This window comes from Schistocerca serialis, chromosome 7 (assembly GCF_023864345.2).
Source record: "Schistocerca serialis cubense isolate TAMUIC-IGC-003099 chromosome 7, iqSchSeri2.2, whole genome shotgun sequence".
In the NCBI taxonomy this organism is placed as follows: domain Eukaryota; kingdom Metazoa; phylum Arthropoda; class Insecta; order Orthoptera; family Acrididae; genus Schistocerca; species Schistocerca serialis.
The window spans coordinates 329,226,381-329,246,588 of record NC_064644.1 but is presented as its reverse complement, the minus strand read 5'-3'; the positions used below and the strand labels follow the sequence as shown (position 1 = coordinate 329,246,588).

At 41.1% G+C, this 20,208-nt stretch overlaps 1 protein-coding gene and 1 pseudogene across 1 annotated transcript in view; one reads left to right on the top strand and one right to left on the bottom strand.

The window, feature by feature from the left end:
• LOC126412541 (allatostatins) overlaps window positions 1–20,208 on the bottom strand; it is a 532,290-nt gene that overhangs the window by 313,764 nt on the left and 198,318 nt on the right. The gene's annotated exons all lie outside the window — the stretch shown is intronic.
• LOC126413518 (5S ribosomal RNA) lies at window positions 8,723–8,840 on the top strand (annotated as a pseudogene).

The window sequence follows — 20,208 nt, the reverse complement described above, 5'->3', positions numbered from 1 at the left end:
CTTTGCCGCTTCAGTGTACGATCACGATTGGATTTCATGTTTCCAATTATATACGGAAGGAAAATGAATACTTACAGTTTCATGAGTATTTTTAGAGTTCTACACACATTAACAAAATGGAATTGGATTTAATTATCAAATGTACTGTACTTCACAGTAGCACCTATCGAATACCTTACTGCAGTGCTGTTTATTTAGTGCAACCTCCTACGTTAACAAATTAGTAAACTTTCAGCAGTTCTAGCAATCTGAATTAATGGGAATTAATTTCACGGATAACTGGGTGTAGAGCAACTATTTGTGAACAGTGTTTTAAAAGTTTGTCTTTCTTCAACTGTAGCCTAATAAAATTACACTGAATTGTTTTATCCAGTAACTTCTATTCTTAGTATAGCGTCTAGGGTAAAGTAAGGTAATTTTCAAGTGTTTTCAATATGTATTTCTTTATTTGAGCAAAATAACAAAAAGTGTTTCATTTAATTTTATTGAACCACATGTTATAAACGTATAACACTTTTCTTATTATAAGCACTGTTCGTAATTGTAAATAAAGGTAATTTTCAAGTGTTTTCAATACGTGTTTCTATATTTGAGCAAAATAACAAGTGTTTCATTTAATTTTATTGAGCCACATTTTATAAACATATAACACTTTTCTTATTATGGGCACTGTTCGTAATTGTAAGTAAACTTGAATTGTAAAGAGGAAGGTAATTTTTCAACATGTAAGGTAATTCTGCAGTAGTGGTAAAGCAACTCTGCAATACGGAGATTCATTCATAATCTTCAGACCGCATCTGCAGAAGTGGAAAGTTCGCAACAGTTGTGTCACATGTCGACAGCTTCCTTTGTCTGTGGATTTTGACAGTTGTCGTGGTAGGTTATTCAGCAAAAAAGCCTTGTCCATGACGCACCTGTTTCTATTTGCACCTCAGATTAGTAAATCTTCAAGCAGATAGTATAAATCCATTCGTCATCTTTCCTGGAGACGATGTTGTTTGAATGAAATAGTTACAGCCTTTGGGGCATTGCTTACTATTGTCGAGTTCAATGGTGGTAGACTGAAATCTTGGTTGTGTCCTTTGAGACATATGGCCAATGAAACTTCTTCCTCCTGTTCTGCTGCTGGGTTTTCTCCATAGGTTCATTAGGAATCTTCTACAGAGCTCAGCGTTTACCGGAATTTCTGGAATCCTAAAATACAAACCATACCACCACCGTTTGCAAGGTAACTGTTTTGCAGGATTAAACATAAGCTCTTTTCCTTAGGTTGCAGCCAAACCCTAAGCAAGTTTTCCGATTTGTATTACGTTAAAAGCAACGCAGCTTCTGCAGCTCAACAATGGATTGGACAGCACAATGATATTTCCAAATGGTAATGCAAGTGGCCTGCCCAGTTTTTCCATATATGGATGTTGAGTGTCTTCATTGCCTGACAGAATTTTTTTATAATAGTGTTGAAGGGGACACCATTTAGTTTCGCTGCTTTATGTGTAGTCTTATTCTCATATGTCACTCGTCTAGTTACAGCCAAGAGATTCGAAGTTTCGTAATTTCTGTACACTTTTCCACGTTTCACATTATTCATTTCTTTAGGTTTTAGTTTCACATGCGTTCCATGTTGAACCAAATCCCGTAAAGTTAGAAATAAAAAAAATATGAGCAAAAACGCTTAAAATATGTTTCAAATGATCGTTTCTTTAATAAATAAAATTCTTCTGTTGTAAGGGAAGGTAAATCAGGAAAGGTGGGTTAGGTAATTTGGCAATCGTCTGAATTAGGTGTATGAAATACGCCAGTAATACTTGCAATAGACATTAGTTAATTTGGCAACAATTTGAATTTAAAAAGTTTGTTTATGGTTAGGCGTGTGAATACTTGCCTCCAGTATATTCGCATTAAATATCTAATGAAGCCCGTAGAACTAATGTAACGTCAACAGTCGTCCAGCTGACTGACTCAAGATTGAGTGTGACTATCGCAACACCAAGCACTGACTTCCTAAGGTCCTTTGTCTTCACATTTTTCACCAAACAAATAAACTAAATTGTTTACATAACACTATTGATCTCATTATACCTACTGTGTATAAACAAAATTTATATTACTTGCTTCTTGTGTCTCTAAAATTAATTTACAACTGCGAAGAAACAAACCACCCTGCTTCCAAAATGAGACGCGTCACACAACAGTAACTTGCTTTGTCAGTGCATTTCACTGACCGCGAGAGAGCGCAGATGTAACGCAACTACAGAAGACATAAATAGGAAACAGTATACTGGACGGGTTCATCGCAGCAAGCTTATAACAAAATACTGCAAAATTACCTAAACCGCGAAATTATCTTACGTTAGCCTGTAAATATATTATACACACTTCCAGCAGGCTGCCGCTGGCCATCTTTCGTTGTATGGCATGGGTGTGTGTGTCGTCCTTAGCGTAAGTTAGTTTAAGTTAGATTAAATAGTGTGTAAGATTAGGGACCGATGACCTCAGCAGTTTGGTCCTATGACACCTTACCAAAAATTTCCAAAAATTTCGTTTTATGGATGTAGCTTCACAGCGATGCGTTTCCAACCTGTGGTTACGTGGCAAAATTTGATTGATTCTACGTCCCTTATTCTGTACTGACGTTATTATCAAGTTCGTTTGTGCGTCCTCTATGGTAACTGTGTCCGAAGCTGTAAGTATTCCTTTAAGCAGCTCACAAACTAAATAGAACTTTCTTGTATAGTGTTAGAATAATTGCTATGGTTGTGAGCATATAAAGCATATAAAAGTTAAATCGTGATAATTCATGCACACACACACACACACACACACACACACACACACACACACACACACACACATATATATATATATATATATATATATATATATATATATATATATATATATATATATATATATATATATATATATATACCATTCAAAATCAAAACAGGAGTTCGACAAGGAGATGGACTGTCCCCAATTTTCTTTTAACTTGGCTTTAGATAAAATAGTAAAAACATGGGAAAGCGCATTAAGAACAGATGAACGAAGGGTATAAGCATGGCCCAAGCAAAGAAAAAAATTGAAGTGAAACGTTTAGCCTTTGGGGAAGGTAATGAATTTATAACTGAAAACCGAACAGACGCAAGAGTTATGCTTGATCTGTTACACGAGACTGCTGAAAAGACGGATAAAAATATCCTATGAAAAAAATCGAGTATATAGAACATAAACATAATACAGAAAATCTTGCGGAAACAAAGTGTGGAAAAATTAAAAGAGCTGATAAATTCAAATACCTTGGGGATTGGATCCAAGCCAATGGACTGGATAACACAACAAATAAAGAAAGAAAATCAAAAAGTTACAATCTGCATATAAATTAAGACAAAACTACTGCAGTAAGAAATGAATAGCCATTCAGTACACATCATAATTCAGTTATTAGGACGCAAGCAGCATATGGATCAGAGTGCCTACATTGAATAAGAAAGGCGAATTAAGAGAACTATAAAAAAGAGAGAGAAAAATACTAAGAAAAATTCTAGGTCCTGAAAAAAACAATGAAAATAGGTGGACTACAAGGAGAAATGAAGATTTATACAAAAATACTGAAAAGGTCACAGATATAGTGAGGAAGAGACGGCTAAAATTTTATGGACATTTAAAAAGAATGGAAGAAACACGGATTACAAAGAAAATGTTTAATTATGTAAGTAAGCTGAAAAAATTGTAGGATGCACAGAAGCAGTAAAGAAAGATACCAACAAAATAGGTGTTACAGAAGAAATAATACGTGACAGGATTTACTTCAGGCTACTGACAGAAAACGCAAACTATGAAGAAGATGAGCCAAAACTTCGACCCCAGACAGTGTGGACAGATGAGAAGAAACGAGCAGATGGGGAGATAATGAAGAAGTAGTTGGAAGAAAGGAAGAAAAAGAAACACCATAAGTCTTAAGTTGTATGCGATCCATAACTGGCACCACATATAGTTTAGGAGATGTGACGTTATAAACATTGAGATGTGCGAAAAACTGCTGCATGACACATGAAACATTGATGCATTTATTCTTTAATACTAAGACATTCCCAGAGTCGAGACAGTTAAAAGAAATCATGGACACCTTGCAGCGCTTTTGACACATTGCAGAGCTTTTGACAGCTTTCAATTGCGAAGCGCAAACGGCTATAGGCGAAAACGGTAGCTGTCTATAGGGCTATGAAGAGGCGTTGCCGTTGAGACGTTTATAACATCACGTTATAGTCATGGGCAGCAGCTGTGTCCACCGTACAGAAACTGTTCGGTATCATGTCTCTTAATTTGGTTACTGTACTTATATATTTGTAAGTTATATATTATTCTTTGCACACCTGTTTCATAACTTCAAAGGTGTTTTCACAAATACATCGAAATGGAATTTTTTCGATACTTCGCTTCAAACACAGTTAATTTATTGATTTCGTTTCCGATATGAAAATGGAAAAATGAAAACCTCGACACTGTCGGGTTTTTCAGCTAGTATTTGTAGAAAGAATACATCTGTAGCCAATTAAGAGAATTTCTTCAGTCCTTTCTATGACTTTTTTCACGTTAGGAGGATTCAACAGATACTCTACTTCACTTTAATGTAGAGGTGTTGGCTACTCTGTTTTCATTTTACTTGTGAGACAACTCAGGAGTCTTTTATCGCAACAACTTTCCTACCACATAATTAATTAAAACCGTACCTTGTTGCAAGCAACGAAGTTTCGTTCTGCTTTGCTTATTACAACGGGCGACAAACTGTATTTCGCCTGGTTATCCTTTACAAGATCCAGTAATTAGGTCAGGCAGTTTGTGTCACAGCACAGTACATTAAAGGACCGGGAGTTAACTTCCAGGAAAACGAAACGCCCACTAACTTACTGTTTGTCTGGTTGCAAGTAAGTAAATATAGCTGATTCCGCTTTTAAAATTTACGTATTAGATGTTCATATCGCACGTTTCTTCTGAAAATTGTACTATTTCGTGGCTGAACGTTTTTATCAACACGAGGAACATGCAGGGGTGTAATTTGCGCGACGGAATTCTGACATACAACGTCGAGACTTGACATATAGCTGCGAGTTCCGATGATTCGTCGTTAATAACTGTGGATGAAATGTTTTGTAATTAGTATTAACAACGTCTGACGAAGTCTCCAAAACATTCATAAAAACTAATAGAATCATCGTCTTGAGATGTAAAAAGTTAGAGCACGCCCTTTTTATCGGAGCCTCAACGTTCTATCCGAACTTGATATTGGCTTCCAAGCGCAGTCAAAATCCCGTTCGTTTGCATCACACTTACTCAATAATGAGATTAGTCAGGAAACGGTGAGTGTCAAACTGGATAATTAAAGTACTGTAGTATGATAATAGTTTGAGTACAATTTATCTTTATTTTCCTGTCCAGACGCAAACTTGTCCATCGAAAAAGTTATACGGTTGGGAACCTTAGCTTTATTTTCATCTCAAAGTTGAGTTAATAATTTAGTTATTGGGAAGTGTTCTATCTAGAGCGGGAGACGCTGGCAAATCAAGATACTGATTTCAATTTCTTCATCGATGGCTGATAATAACTGACCCAAAAAATTGATGTTGAATAATGAAAATATAGAATGGCGTAGAGGTTACACACAGATACAATTAATATCATACTTTTAACGTGTAGATACAGAAATAATTAACATTACATATCCCACAACTTTTGTCCACAGTCTGTAATGCTTCTTTATTAGCTGTCGGTAATTCCAGTACAGATTGAGGTATAAACTGACTGTTACATCTCACAGCATATTTAACGCATCACAGAATTCTCTTCCATTTTTGTAGTGCGTTTCCTAACGATTAAGTCTTGAAAGTAAAAGGAAAGTATATACTGGTATAATAAATAAGGGTTTATGATTTCACAGACATCTTTAATGTTAATACAAACCGTTTGAAAATGAAGAGAGCTAATAGTGTTTATTATTCGTAATAATTGTCTTTCAAAGTAACAAAAGAAAAGAACGAAATTATTCGAGATTTGAATACCTGAAAAACCCTAACTGTCGGTATACCAATTTCCTTTATATAAATATTTTTATTCGGATCAACTACAATATCAACGGAAAATATATTGAATTAGTTCCAAGCATCATTATTGAAAATTACAAACAATTCGGGCACAGATTCTTCGTACCAAGCTGACACATGTCTCGGTGGCTGACGGGAGCAACCGTAAAAGCATTGCCCATTATACAGTTGCTCCCATTAGACACCGCACATAGAGTCTTCTTGGTCCGGGTGAAAAGTACTTGACACTACGAAATCATGACTTAATGAAAATGAGTGGCGTTGGGCCACGCTTAGCCACGAAAATAGTCAGTGTTCCTACCTATTTTGTTCAAACGATGTTGCTTACCTCAACCTCCTCTACACAAATCCGATTGTCATCTGGTCTCTTTGATAGATGACAATTGACCGATTTCGTATCAGAAGTAATATTTAAAAATTAGTGACAACAATAAGTGAAACACTTCACGTCATTCAAAAGAAAAAATTCGCTTATTAAAAGTGATTAATGTTTACAACAAGTTTATCCCACTGCAAAGGTAGAGATCAGCTATTTTTAAATTTTCAATATTTCGTTCTGGTATGCATAGTGTTTGGGCGCGTGGACGTCACAGGCAAAAATTCGGAAAACGTACAACTGAAACGCGCCTGAAATTGTAATATACATTTTCTGGCCTATTGACGCACATCTCACTCACATATTGTTATTTTTAAATCTCGTCGTAACAGGAAGTGTTCAGAGGTGTGGAAAAGATGAAGTTATACATTAGCGTGCAGAAACAACCACTCCAGGGACTTGTGCAACACATACGAATAACAAATTATGAGCAGTGCTGATGTACTCACACTGAAAATTATGATAATTACTTCTATATATATGCAAAGTTAGGAGAACGAATCTCAAAAAAGCCACTACTACGTCCTCAATGCTACTTAGCTGTTGTTTTTATCTAAATGTTCAAACATAGCATTTATGTACCTTAGTACACGCCACTACGAACTGGAAAGTCAAGATTTATCTAACGTAAATATTAGTTATAGGAATTTGTATACCTGAGCCCAATAACTCTCTTAATTTAGGAGGATCAACTAAAGACATATTTTTTACATTGGTTTCGAATTTTTGGGAATTTTCAATTTCCTGTCTGACGGCCAATGGCAATCTGTTGTACGCTTGCACACCGGAGTATAAAACCTCATTTTGAACTCTAGAGAGTTGTAAGACTGACACTTCTCCTCAATGTATCACCCACGCTTGGAAAGACGTTAACGGCTGTATTACCCACTCCCTTACTAAGGAGGAGTTCTTAATTACTTAAATAATAATATTTTCAATTCCAGATTCACACAGATGGTAAAGTTACAAATACAGATGCCAGTTGCATGAATATTCAACAAGTTGTAAATCTTAAAATGCAAGTACAAGTAATAATATAAATTTTTATCAACTTTCTGGACCCCCTGATATGTTGCCTAGATGAAGGACCATCGGATGGTAGGGCCGAACCACATTTGGTATCAGCTAATCAATTAGTTTCAGGAAGTTACAAGAGGGCGTAAATAGGTAAAAGGAGTCGTTACGTCAAATTAGCGATGCACACATAACAGCATGGAAGGAGATGCTTTTATCACTGTAGCCACCCACCTTACACCATCTCAAGATGATCAACTTGAGCACCAGGAAATCTGCACCCACGTCTCTGTTCAAAAGCTGCTTCTACAGTCAGTGCTTCAGCCCTCCCACTCCTCCCACCCACCCTCCCCGAAAGGTTTGCTATGGGAACAATTTTTTCCCAGAGTATCCACTCCGCTGTGTTCCCTCCCTCCAAGACAATGAAGCCAACGGGGCATGCTCTATAAAGAGCAGTCTTACAGATACTTGAGCCGGAGCCCATTCGGTATCTGTTTTACGACGATGTTGTTATGTCGTTTAGTGCGGAAGTAGTTGCCATCCTTAGTGAACATGAACTTCTTCCCGTTACTTTGGAATCAGTCTTGTATAAACTCATACAGGTAAAGTTCATCCCGCGTCGCGAGAGTACGTGAGCGCTTACTTCGACATATGGAGCCACGTATGCTCACGGCTTGGGTTGAGAGCTGCATGCACGCCACTCACCGATGGTTGTGGAGACGGCGAGCGGGGGAAGGGGTTGAGAGTTGCCGCGCTTGCCGCCTTCGTATTCGTATTTGTCAATTCTCATGGTCAAGAACAACATTTCCTGTACGTTTCTTAACACGGGTTCCCAAGTTTCACTAGCCACGACCCTCCAGAGGTTGAATAGATATTTATTTCTCGTTTGATTGTACTTCTCGTGTCGCTTTTATTTCTTGTGTAGGTCCGACTACCCGACGAGTAATCCAAAACTGTGGACGTTGTCCCATGCTGTGACAAGGCTTCCTCAGATTTAAATTTGTTTTTGAATGATCAGTATATAATTTCTGCATTAATACACTTCTTGTGTGTTACGTGTTTGTGACCTTCAAACTGTCTCTTACTCTCGCTCATACAATTGCTGTGTGTTAGACGTCTGATGCTGCAATGGTGAGGGGACAGACGATCTGTAAGTAAGCTTTCTTTTATCTGAAGAGTGGTAACAGCTACGGAAGCTAATTCTATGAATTTCTTCCCCTCTTCGATATCAACTGGCAACGGCCTTGCCACAGTGGATACATCGGTTCCCGTGAGATCATCGAAGTTAAGCGCTGTCGGGCGTGGTCGGCACTTGGATGGGTGACCATCCGGGCCGCCATGAGCTGTTGCCATTTTTCGGGGTGCACTCAGCCTCGTGATGCCAATTGAGGACCTACTCGACCGAATAGTAGCGGCTTCGGTCAAGAATACCATCATAACGACCGGGAGAGTGGTGTGCTGTCCACACGCCTCTCCTATCCGCATCCTCAACTGAGGATGACACGGCGGTCGGATGGTCCCGATGGGCTGCTTGTGGCCTGCAGACGGAGTGAGTGCTTCGATATCAACAATAAAATTCTGTGCACACCATAGAATGAGTCATGCAAATTATTCTTATTCTGGTATTCTGGTTCTGAATTGCTTAGTTCGTCCTAAATTCACTCTTGTTACTAACCACAAGTGCCATTAAAGAGCATATGTGTTGGCACGTAATGTATTTGAGCAGTGGCAGCGATTTTTAGTTACAATACATCATGCGAGCAGTGCCTTTGAATCAACTTTTGGATGATAGTATAAAAACTCCAGTTCTCAAATTCAGCGAATTGGGGTTTGGTCGTGTGGGTGGAAGCTGTGTCATTCGTGATCTGCAGGGGAGGTGGAACTGGAGTGGCTTAGTGCGCAAATTTTGACTGGACAGCAACTCTTTACGATAGATTACTTGAGCGTTCCCATCTGTCAGACATAGTGTCGTCGATGGCATAAAAGTAACTAGTAACTTGCTGTCTCCAGAAAAACTTTTTTTTTTTCAAATATGAAGGACCGTTTTATCGGGCGAATGTGGTCATTCGTAACACACCTGTGTGTGTGTGTGTGTTTCCTGCAAAGTGCGCGTATTTATGAATGACGAAAAGCAGAAACTTGGTACGATGCCAGCTGAGACCTTATTGGTCAAAGACTACTGAAGGAGGACAGTGGGGGGTCAGTCGCCTTGCTGTGAGTCTTGAGGGAAACGCGTCGCGGGGGTGGACGCCGGGTGATGTATGACGCGGCGCCTCTGTCAGCCTGCTGTCCACGTGAATTATAGCCGGCCAGCGCAGTCGTCCCGAGGCTCGCAAGGCAAGAGCATCGCAGGGACAACGACGGCGATTTTGTTCAACTCCACAGCAATCACTAACGACAGCAAATATATCTAGCTACGTTTCCTAACCTTAAAGCATTTAAAACATACTGTTGACTATAGAAATAATACTGCTGAAGAGGAGCAGTTTTCAAACACCCCTGTTCTCCATATTTTAGAAATGTGTCGCTCGCTACTATTTTTCGCAGTGTTGAAGATATCGCAAAGATTGAGGAAAATATTTTCAAACCATTAGTAGTTGGTAATTTCTGACTGGATACAACTTCGATATAAACGTCTTTCGTGTCTGACTTTATAGCGCAACACATACACTCGAACTGAGTGACAGTACCATTCTTATGTTGTGTGAATTGATTGCTGCAAGTGCATTAAATACAAAATAATCAAACTTTATTAGGTTTTTCTACCTGTTCTTTTCAGAGAATATATTTCTGACGTTACTGGTCGCTAAACTTACTCCAACATAAGTGTTCTGTCAGACGACATTGTCTTTTGCCAGAGACGATATCTTTGTAAAGGTTTTGTTTCAGATTCACTGCGTTGCATATTACTTCACTTGTTTCAAATTTTAAATGAGACGTCGTTAATAGGAATGACAGCGGAAGACTGCATTTCAGGGGATAGAATATTCTGAAAAGTGTAATTAAGAGGCCTTGCTGAAAAGTAACGCCTCCGAAGTTTATAGTTGAAAACTGTTAAAGCATTTTAAATAAAACGAACTTATTTAACATTCTACAATTTTATTCTTCATGTCTACATATTTGTTTTTCAACACAGGCAAATTGCCGACGAACAAATTACTCATAAGGAGAGACTAGTTTGTTGATACCGTCGCTGTAGAATGTTTGACTTTCTTGACAGAGTAACAATTTCACCTCTGCCTGCACCACTTCATCACTGTCAAAGCGAAGTCCTCGAAGGTGTTCCTTGCCTTGGAAAGAAATGAAAATCCGCTGGGGCCAAGTCGAGACTGTATGGAGGATCTTCGATGACAGTGAACGCAAGGCGTCGGATTGTTGCTGATGTTGCAGCGCCGGTATGTGGTCTGACATTGCTATGCTAAACGAGAGGGTGTTCCATGTATCGTCGCGCTCCTCGAATTCGTGCTTACAGGAACTCGGTTACAGCTCGCTGTTTCTCACGACCAATATACTTCTAGTTACGTTGCACAGCTCCATGTTACACGCTACAATTCTGAGCTCTCGAATGGCAGAGGGCTACAAATATGAGACGTGAATAACAAAGGTGTTGGTTAATAACATTTAATTTATTTAAAAAAATGAAAAATTCGGGGGTGTTAGTTTTCAGCATGCTCATGCAATTACACTTTCCAGGATATTCCTTCCACTGAAATGCATTGCTACGCTATCATTACTTTTAACGACGTGCTGCGTCATGCGTAAGTCAAATAAAGGCCTGATAAAATTAATAACAGCACTGTTCTGAAATGAGTGTGATCTGAAACAAGTAAAGTAATATGCAGCGCAGTGAACCTGAAACAAAACCGTTACAAAGATATCGTCCCTGGATGAAGCCAATCCCATTTGATAGAATACTTAGGCTACGTTTGTGTCACTTAGAGATCAGTAACTAATAGTCTTTACTTATTAATAAAGTTAACTACTGAAGCCAATAATTCATTGACCAATAATTCGCTGATGAGATACCGCGTGAACATTATTTGTTAAAACACCGTCGTGCGACGTCGAGGAGAAAAAAGTTGTAGGGTTATGCAATGTCTTCAGTGTTGTTCGTACATTCGAACGTATACCAACAATTTTATTCCAAAACATTCACTGCAAACATTCACAAGCATTCTCGAATGCAACTAAGAGAAAACATACAAGTGTGAACGGAAAATTCAACTTAAGCTTCAGTATGTCTAGAGGTAGCAAAGTGCGAGTTTTAATCAAAGAGCATGTTTAACCGGTTGGAGATTATCTGTGCGTGAAAATATTGTTTCAGTGTTTTGAAATTTTTGTGAAACATCAGCGGTGTCCACATCAAATAAACTCGCAGTATAAAACAAAAGCCTTGAGATTTCCTTCAGCTTTAGGACAAATGTGAGTAAAAGGTATTGGACGTCAAGTGAAATCGATGATTGTACGAGTCTTACTTGAAAATCAAGTGTTTACACGGGGTGTCGGAACCACATAGACAAAATTTCGGAGTTTTTAATGGATATTTTGTGAGTACTTTAGTGTAAGGATGGCCTCCAGTTATTATTTGTAGAGTAATAACGTGATTATTATTTATTCTCTGTTTCTGTCCAGTGAACAATGCGGCACATATCGATAGTCGCACCAAAAGGCAGTGACCGCTCTTCGGGCCGGAAAGCTACTGGAGGTTCCTTGAAGCGATGGTCGGCACCGAGTGAAGTGGATGTTGTCTGGACTGGCGTAAGTCGGGAGCGTGGCGGGGACAGCATGGCTGGTGGTCTGAATTAATTGGAACAAGAGGTATGCTCAGTGCCCTGCTGAAGCAGTGTTGACGCAAAAGTAACAGTGCTAAACCGTACAACGTGATAGTCGCGCATTAGGCGATGTAAGGACGTACGAAGCCGACGTTTGAACTAACTTATGATTATACCGCGCACCGGCTGAGAAATTACTGAAGAAGCCTCCTGAAACTGTTCACTGCTGTTGCCACGGTCTCTCTCTTGTGAAATACCGAGTACTATTTGTGGTCCGGAGAAGAAGTGCTGAGTTTAATAGTGGCCAGTCCCTTGAAATGCGTCAAAGATATACACTCCTGGAAATGGAAAAAAGAACACATTGACACCGGTGTGTCAGACCCACCATACTTGCTCCGGACACTGCGAGAGGGCTGTACAAGCAATGATCACACGCACGGCACAGCGGACACACCAGGAACCGCGGTGTTGGCCGTCGAATGGCGCTAGCTGTGCAGCATTTGTGCACCGCCGCCGTCAGTGTCAGCCAGTTTGCCGTGGCATACGGAGCTCCATCGCAGTCTTTAACACTGGTAGCATGCCGCGACAGCGTGGACGTGAACCGTACGTGCAGTTGACGGACTTTGAGCGAGGGCGTATAGTGGGCATGCGGGAGGCCGGGTGGACGTACCGCCGAATTGCTCAACACGTGGGGCGTGAGGTCTCCACAGTACATCGATGTTGTCGCCAGTGGTCGGCGGAAGGTGCACGTGCCCGTCGACCTGGGACCGGACTGCAGCGACGCACGGATGCACGCCAAGACCGTAGGATCCTACGCAGTGCCGTAGGGGACCACACCGCCACTTCCCAGCAAATTAGGGACACTGTTGCTCCTGGGGTATCGGCGAGGACCATTCGCAACCGTCTCCATGAAGCTGGGCTACGGTCCCGCACACCGTTAGGCCGTCTTCCGCTCACGCCCCAACATCGTGCAGCCCGCCTCCAGTGGTGTCGCGACAGGCGTGAATGGAGGGACGAATGGAGACGTGTCGTCTTAAGCGATGAGAGTCGCTTCTGCCTTGGTGCCAATGATGGTCGTATGCGTGTTTGGCGCCGTGCAGGTGAGCGCCACAATCAGGACTGCAAACGACCGAGGCACACAGGGCCAACACCCGGCATCATGGTGTGGGGAGCGATCTCCTACACTGGCCGTACACCACTGGTGATCGTCGAGGGGACACTGAATAGTGCACGGTACATCCAATCCGTCATCGAACCCATCGTTCTACCATTCCTAGACCGGCAAGGGAACTTGCTGTTCCAACAGGACAATGCACGTCCGCATGTATCCCGTGCCACCCAACGTGCTTTAGAAGGTGTAAGTCAACTACTCTGGCCAGCAAGATCTCCGGATCTGTCCCCCATTGAGCATGTTTGGGACTGGATGAAGCGTTGTCTCACGCGGTCTGCACGTCCAGCACGAACGCTGGTCCAACTGAGGCGCCAGGTGGAAATGGCATGGCAAGCCGTTCCACAGGACTACATCCAGCATCTCTACGATCGTCTCCATGGGAGAATAGCAGCCTGCATTGCTGCGAAAGGTGGATATACACTGTACTAGTGCCGACATTGTGCATGCTCTGTTGCCTGTGTCTATGTGCCTGTGGTTCTGTCAGTGTGATCATGTGATGTATCTGACCCCAGGAATGTGTCAATAAAGTTTCCCCTTCCTGGGACAATGAATTAACGGTGTTCTTATTTCAATTTCCAGGAGTGTATTAAGAGGAACACAATGGGCGCCAGAGAAATAGGCTGGTGTTTCTCTAATAGTTTTGTAGCAGTTTGCTGTTACGGGTGCTTGCTTATTATTTGTTAAGCTGATGCAGTGTTATTGTTTTCAATGTGTAACATATGCCTCTTGTATATTAATAAAACCAATGTCTACGTCCTATGCGTATCAGGGCATGGGAAAGATGCCATATTCACGTGCATACATATGCTGCTGAATAACTGGACAGGATGCTGGCAGCGGTTGAGGCGTGCTTCAATAGAAGGGAGAGCATTATTTTTTATTCAGCACAGGTTTCTGTACTTCTGTGAATGATGCTGTCGAAGGTGTTCATCTACTGGTTTGTAGCCTGGATCGAAAGACAGTAGGTTCCATGATTATGGTTTGTTCGAAAAAGGTGATAGCTCCAGTTTATTGTATTCTGGGAATATAAAAGTAATAATTTTGGATTTGTTGTTTTTAAAGATTCTAGTTCTAATAACATCCTATTAACTCTTTGATTATCAGACACTATATTATGAGAGTTAAATGTTGGACACTGCTTCTTTTCTTTTTCTTCTTTTCAGTAAAATTTTGCTGCAGCAATTCATTTTTTAGTACCTTTATCCTATTAGTCATTCTTATATTAACTTGCAAACATGACACTGTATTAGATATTCAATTTATACTTGGGGTCACTATTGTGTAATTTGGTCAATAAGTATGAACTTATATTGTATACTCAATCAGTCGACTCCATCAGTAATTATTTTGAGCCAACTACCTGCTTGCATTACAGCAACTATGTTCGCAACAATGAAAATGACTATAGCACACAGTCATTCTAGTATGGATGGATCCGGTTTCTCGTAGGCGGTTACATACACGTAAAAAAATTTTAGAATGTTGTCGTCGTCGCTGCAGCAACATTCAGCGTGAAGTCACAGTGTCGCTCTACCACTGCATTCAGTGACCTCATACACCAGGTGCACATCGGCCAACTTTTCATGAGTAAAAACGTATGATCTGTTGTATTTCACTGTTAACGCACAATTAGGACGGCCATAAAAGCAAACTCGGCACACAACGCAGCAGTACTGAATACAGGTTTGAGGGCAAAATCTGAAGTGGGGACTACTGTTGACAACAGCGAATATGGAGGGTGAATGGAACAAGCTTTTTTCCCGAACAAGACACACGGCGCATACCGTAGACATCTGCACTGTCGTACACAGTTTCAGTGCAATACAGACACGAACAAGAGAGTAAGAAATCAAATGAAATGCTATTACTCTGTAACGAGCAACAGGAGACGTGGATCGTTGATACCAAAATACTCAGCAAATCACCCTTGTAGAACGTTTTGTAATTTATATAGTAAAATTCAGGCTAAAAAAAAAAGGTTTGGAGAACACGTCCCTAGCACGAAACAAATAGAGTCAATTACAATCCATCACTTATTAGTAGTCGAGATTTAGCTGAACGTTGCATACAGCTTGCGGGCGTGGAAGGCCTTTAGTTATGTAAGCGGCTGTATCGTATGAAGAGTGCCTCGTAGAATTCGAATATACAAATACATGGAAATGTCAGTCGTGGGAATTGTCTGCCAGGGGAGCAAACAGTTGTGGTTCGCGGAAAGGGCGCCGAAATCTAACGGGGTCGTATGTCTCGATGGGGCGCACGTCCCCTGGCGGTGCCGGTGCCAGCCAGTGATGTACTGCGTCTGCTGCCGCTCGCGCAGTGGAAGTCTTTGCGCACCGGGACGCTGCAACACTGGGCTATATTTAATTCACGACAACACTAGAGTAACTCGGATTCGCATTTCACAGTTTACGTGGCCATGCGTTTGTGTGTGGCGGGGGATGGGCGAGGAGGCAGAGGGCTGAAAAGTTCTTTGTTTTGGCCTCTTCCAGTTGGTTTTCAAAAGTGAAAGCTTCATATTCTGGAAAGTAAATGTTTACTGTTCTCATAAGAGTGGTTACGCATTATAAAGGCCAAGTAACTTTCATCGAAAGCTGCACTATACTTCGAAGTGACACAGAAACGTGAAACTATTCTTCGAAGTAATCAACAAGACTCTGTAAACAATGGTCGGATTCTCCTGCCAATCGTTCAGTTCCTCGACGACAGAAATCCACAGTAATTGAGACAAAAACCATTCGAGAAGCGCTGTGTGAACGTTCTTATCGTTGCAATATCTCTTTCAGCCCTTACGGCTTTCCAATGAAAAGGAACTCCGTTTTGCAAGATCTGGACTTCTCGATCACCATTATACTCGTCTGGGCGGCCTTTGTTGAACTGTTGGCACAATTTCACTACGTCTGGAAATAACATTGCATTTAATCCATATACCTCCAAAAAAATCACTTCGAACGTACGTGTGATTCATACGTTTTGCCAACACGAATCGCAATGTGCCGCATACTCATCTTTGAAATACGTAACAGTTGCCGCGCCTTTTCACGCCCACACTGTGACGCACCACTTACCGTACAGGAGCAAAACTTCGTCTGCCGGAAACCCGGAACACGTACTCTCTTCTGACAAGGTTCCAGTCTTGTTACGCAACGGCCTTCGCTTGGGGTGGCGTGTGTAACTTACTTTCTGAAGTTCCTGTGCAACTATTTTTAATTTCAGGTAGAATATGATATGGCAGAGGCACAGGAAAATTTAACCTCTGCGGCGTTAGAAGGAATCCATAGTTTCGGTTTCTCCAGGAGAAGCGGCTGGAACTCCATGTTAGTCTGTACTTCCCCTTGCCCCCGTAATGTTACTGGGGACACGAGAGTCACCAAAGTGGCACCCAATTGATAGGCTTCCATCACGCCTTTCGAAGTACACGAATTAAATAAAATGTCATTATTTATATGTACTAAGGGTACAAGACGACCTCGGGGAGATCAGTTTGGATTCCGGAGTAATGTGAGAACGCAGGAGACAATACTGACCCTAAGACTTATTTTAGAAGATAGGTAGAGGAAAGGCAAGTTTATAGCATTTGTAGACATAGAGAAAGCTTTTCACAATTCTGTCTGGAAAACTCACTTTGAAGCGACAGATTGTTTACAACCTATACAAAAACCAGAAGGCACTTATAAGAGTCGAGGGGCGTGAATGGAAAACAGTGATTGAGAAGGGAGTGAGACCGTAATGTTATTCAGTCTGTACACTGAGCAGGCAGCAAAGGGAACCAAAGAGAGGCTTGGAGTAGGAAGCAATATGAAACAAAACTGATGACACTGTAATTCTGTCGGAGACAGCAAATGACTTGGAAAAGCAGCTGAACGAAATGGACAGTGTCTTGGAAGATGGATATAAGATCAAGATCGACAAAAGCAAAACAAAGATAATGGAATGTAACCGAATGAATTCATGTGATGCTGAGGGAATTGGTTTAGGAAATGAGACACTTAAAGTAGTAGAAGCAAAATAAATGATGATAGTCGAAGTAGGGAGGATATAAAATGTAGACTGGAAATAGCAAGAAAAAAGTTTCTGAAGAAGAGAGATTTATTAACTTCGAGTGTAAATTTAACTGTTAGAAGGTCTTCCTTGGAAGTATTTGTATGGAGTATTGGCAAGTATGGAAGTGAAATATGTATGATAAACAGTTCAAACAAGACTGAGAAGCTTTTGAAATACGGTGCTACAGTAGAATGCAGAAGATTAGGTTCGTAGATCACGTAACTAATGAGGAGGTACTGAGTAGAACTGGGGAGAAAAGAAATTTTATGGCACAACCTGACCAGAAGAAGGGATCGCTTGACAGGACAAATTCTGAGACATTACAGGATCACCAGTTTAGTATTGGAGGCAATGAGGGGGGGAGGGGGGAGAGAGTAAAAATTGTAGAGGGAGACCGAGATGAATACAGTAAGCAGATTCAGAAGTATGTAAGTTGCATTAGTTGTACGGAGATTAAGATGTTTGCACAGGATACAGTAGCATGGAGAGCGGCATTAAGCCACTCTTCGGACTGAAGGCCACAACAACAACAACTTGGCATCGGTTTCTAGTTTGACAAACAAAAGCAAACACTTAAAGTAGACTACCAGAGTGGGTGATGCAAGGAACGTCGCCAGCTGCGTGGCGTTGTGCTCTGGCCATTGCCCCGCGCAGTGGAGGCAATGTGCAGTACCCAAACTAGCTGACAAGGCACACGCGGAAAACCAACCGAGGAGGCAGACGAGAGTCGATTAAACGGGCTGCACGCGATCGGCTGGCTCGGGATTAAAATTCCTGCGAGGGCGTGGGAGTGAAGTGGCGGGTGTGGGGGATGGAGGAGAGGGAGGGATATGGGAGGCGACCTCAGACACGATGTCGGCGTTGCGCTCGTAGTCTGCTCCACGGCTCATAAAACTCATGGCCCATCGCAGGCCCTCGACCCGCCAGCATAAACCGGCCCGGCGTGGCAGTGAGGTGCGTCTCTACGCAGATTGATACCGCCAGTCCCAGTGCGAGATGCTGCAGCGTGGTCAATCCCTGGAACGACTCCACGTGGGTCAGGTCAACACTCTCTCGTTCGCGTCCTTGCCTTTAGCATAAATCCAACCTAAACGCTCGAATCCAGGACATCGAAAGCGAAACTGCTTGCAGTTTGTAGAATATTATAAAGAGATGAAACTGTGACGACAATGAGACGAAGTGAATATTTCTCTGCTGTGGTTTATGTTTCATAGCAATTGGGTGAGGCATACTAAAGCAGTGGATAATGTTTCAAGTAGCTAAGAAATAGCAGCTAATTATTAATGTTCATAAATGAGTGTGACAAACGAAAGTGCTCCTGATTATAACAAACGAACACTTGATATACATAATCAACCTTGCTGTGACTTTTCCCTTTATTCTTTTCATACTCCGCTCCTACGATTGGACCGGACTGTTCGAGAACTGGATCATTAAGGAATCGCGGTTCTATTCAGCCACTTATCGGGCTAACTGATTGTGGGTTCGCAATTGTGAGTTGAGAGATGCCTACCAGTTCCAGCATGCGGTGCACCACTATCGGAGATCTCCCAACAACACTCACCAAAACCAAGAAACAGAATAGATGTTAATGCAAACATGCAAGTACTCTAGCTCCCGACGAGCGACTGCGAGATAGTTCTAAGGCAGAGACACGGTCTAAACAATTCAGTTTAACCATCTGTATTCGTGTGGTTTAAAATCCCATTTACTATACATAAGATATACCCAGTAAAGAAAATGTATGCAATTAGGAGAAGATACTCACATGTGCAAGCCACAGGTTGCGGAGGATAAACAGTTCAAAGAGAAACGTTGCTTTTTATATAAATCGTGTGTAGCATGAAGTTAAATCTGTATTTCAGTTTGAACAAATCTTTGTATGAGATAGGTCAAATAGAGAAACTCCGACTCACGGATCAAATACAATATGATCCAACGTAGCTGATCAGTTGAACATGTAACCAAGTTGTTTGTTGAGCGTAGGTTTATGAAAGTAATTTCTAAAACTTACTAAGCTAAACGTCTTCCTCCTGAATCGTTTTATCATTGCACATTCCATAAATCCAAAGTTTACAAACTGACTACCCCATGTACAAAAGGATTTAGAACATAATTTAAACTGCGCACTTTTTATTTTTCCCACTTTAATTTGAAGTTATAATATAAAACTGGTAACTATATACATGAAATAAAGGGTAATCTCAACGACTGTTAAAATGAATACAGTAATTGCCTCAGAGCATATAAACATTTACTATCAGCTAGAACGGTAGAGAAACACTGTGTTTGAGAGAAAAATACACTACAAAAATTTTTTGGTCACTGAAGGAAGAAAGAGTGTGGAGGAGACTAAAAATGAAGAAATATACGCTATAATACAGCGGCCGAATATCGTGCAACTAGCAAATGTTAAGCGACTACTACCAGCCGGACATGTTACGAGGATGACAAAAGATGCTGTTCCAAAAGTACTGGTGGTAGGGAGGCGAGAGGAATAGCACGCACAGTGAAGACTAAAAACAACAAAAGAAAACTAATTATAGAAATACCTGAAACAACGAGGGTTCACCGGAAACTGGATGGAAGCTGTACAGGACAGGATCTATTGGAGACAGTTTGTAAGGTCTGTGCGTGATCTGCAAGCTCCCTGATCGCCGTTTAAAAGAAGTACATGCTTACAGGAAATGACAGGCCATTCTGTCTGTAATTCGTAATTTATAATTTGAAAGCATA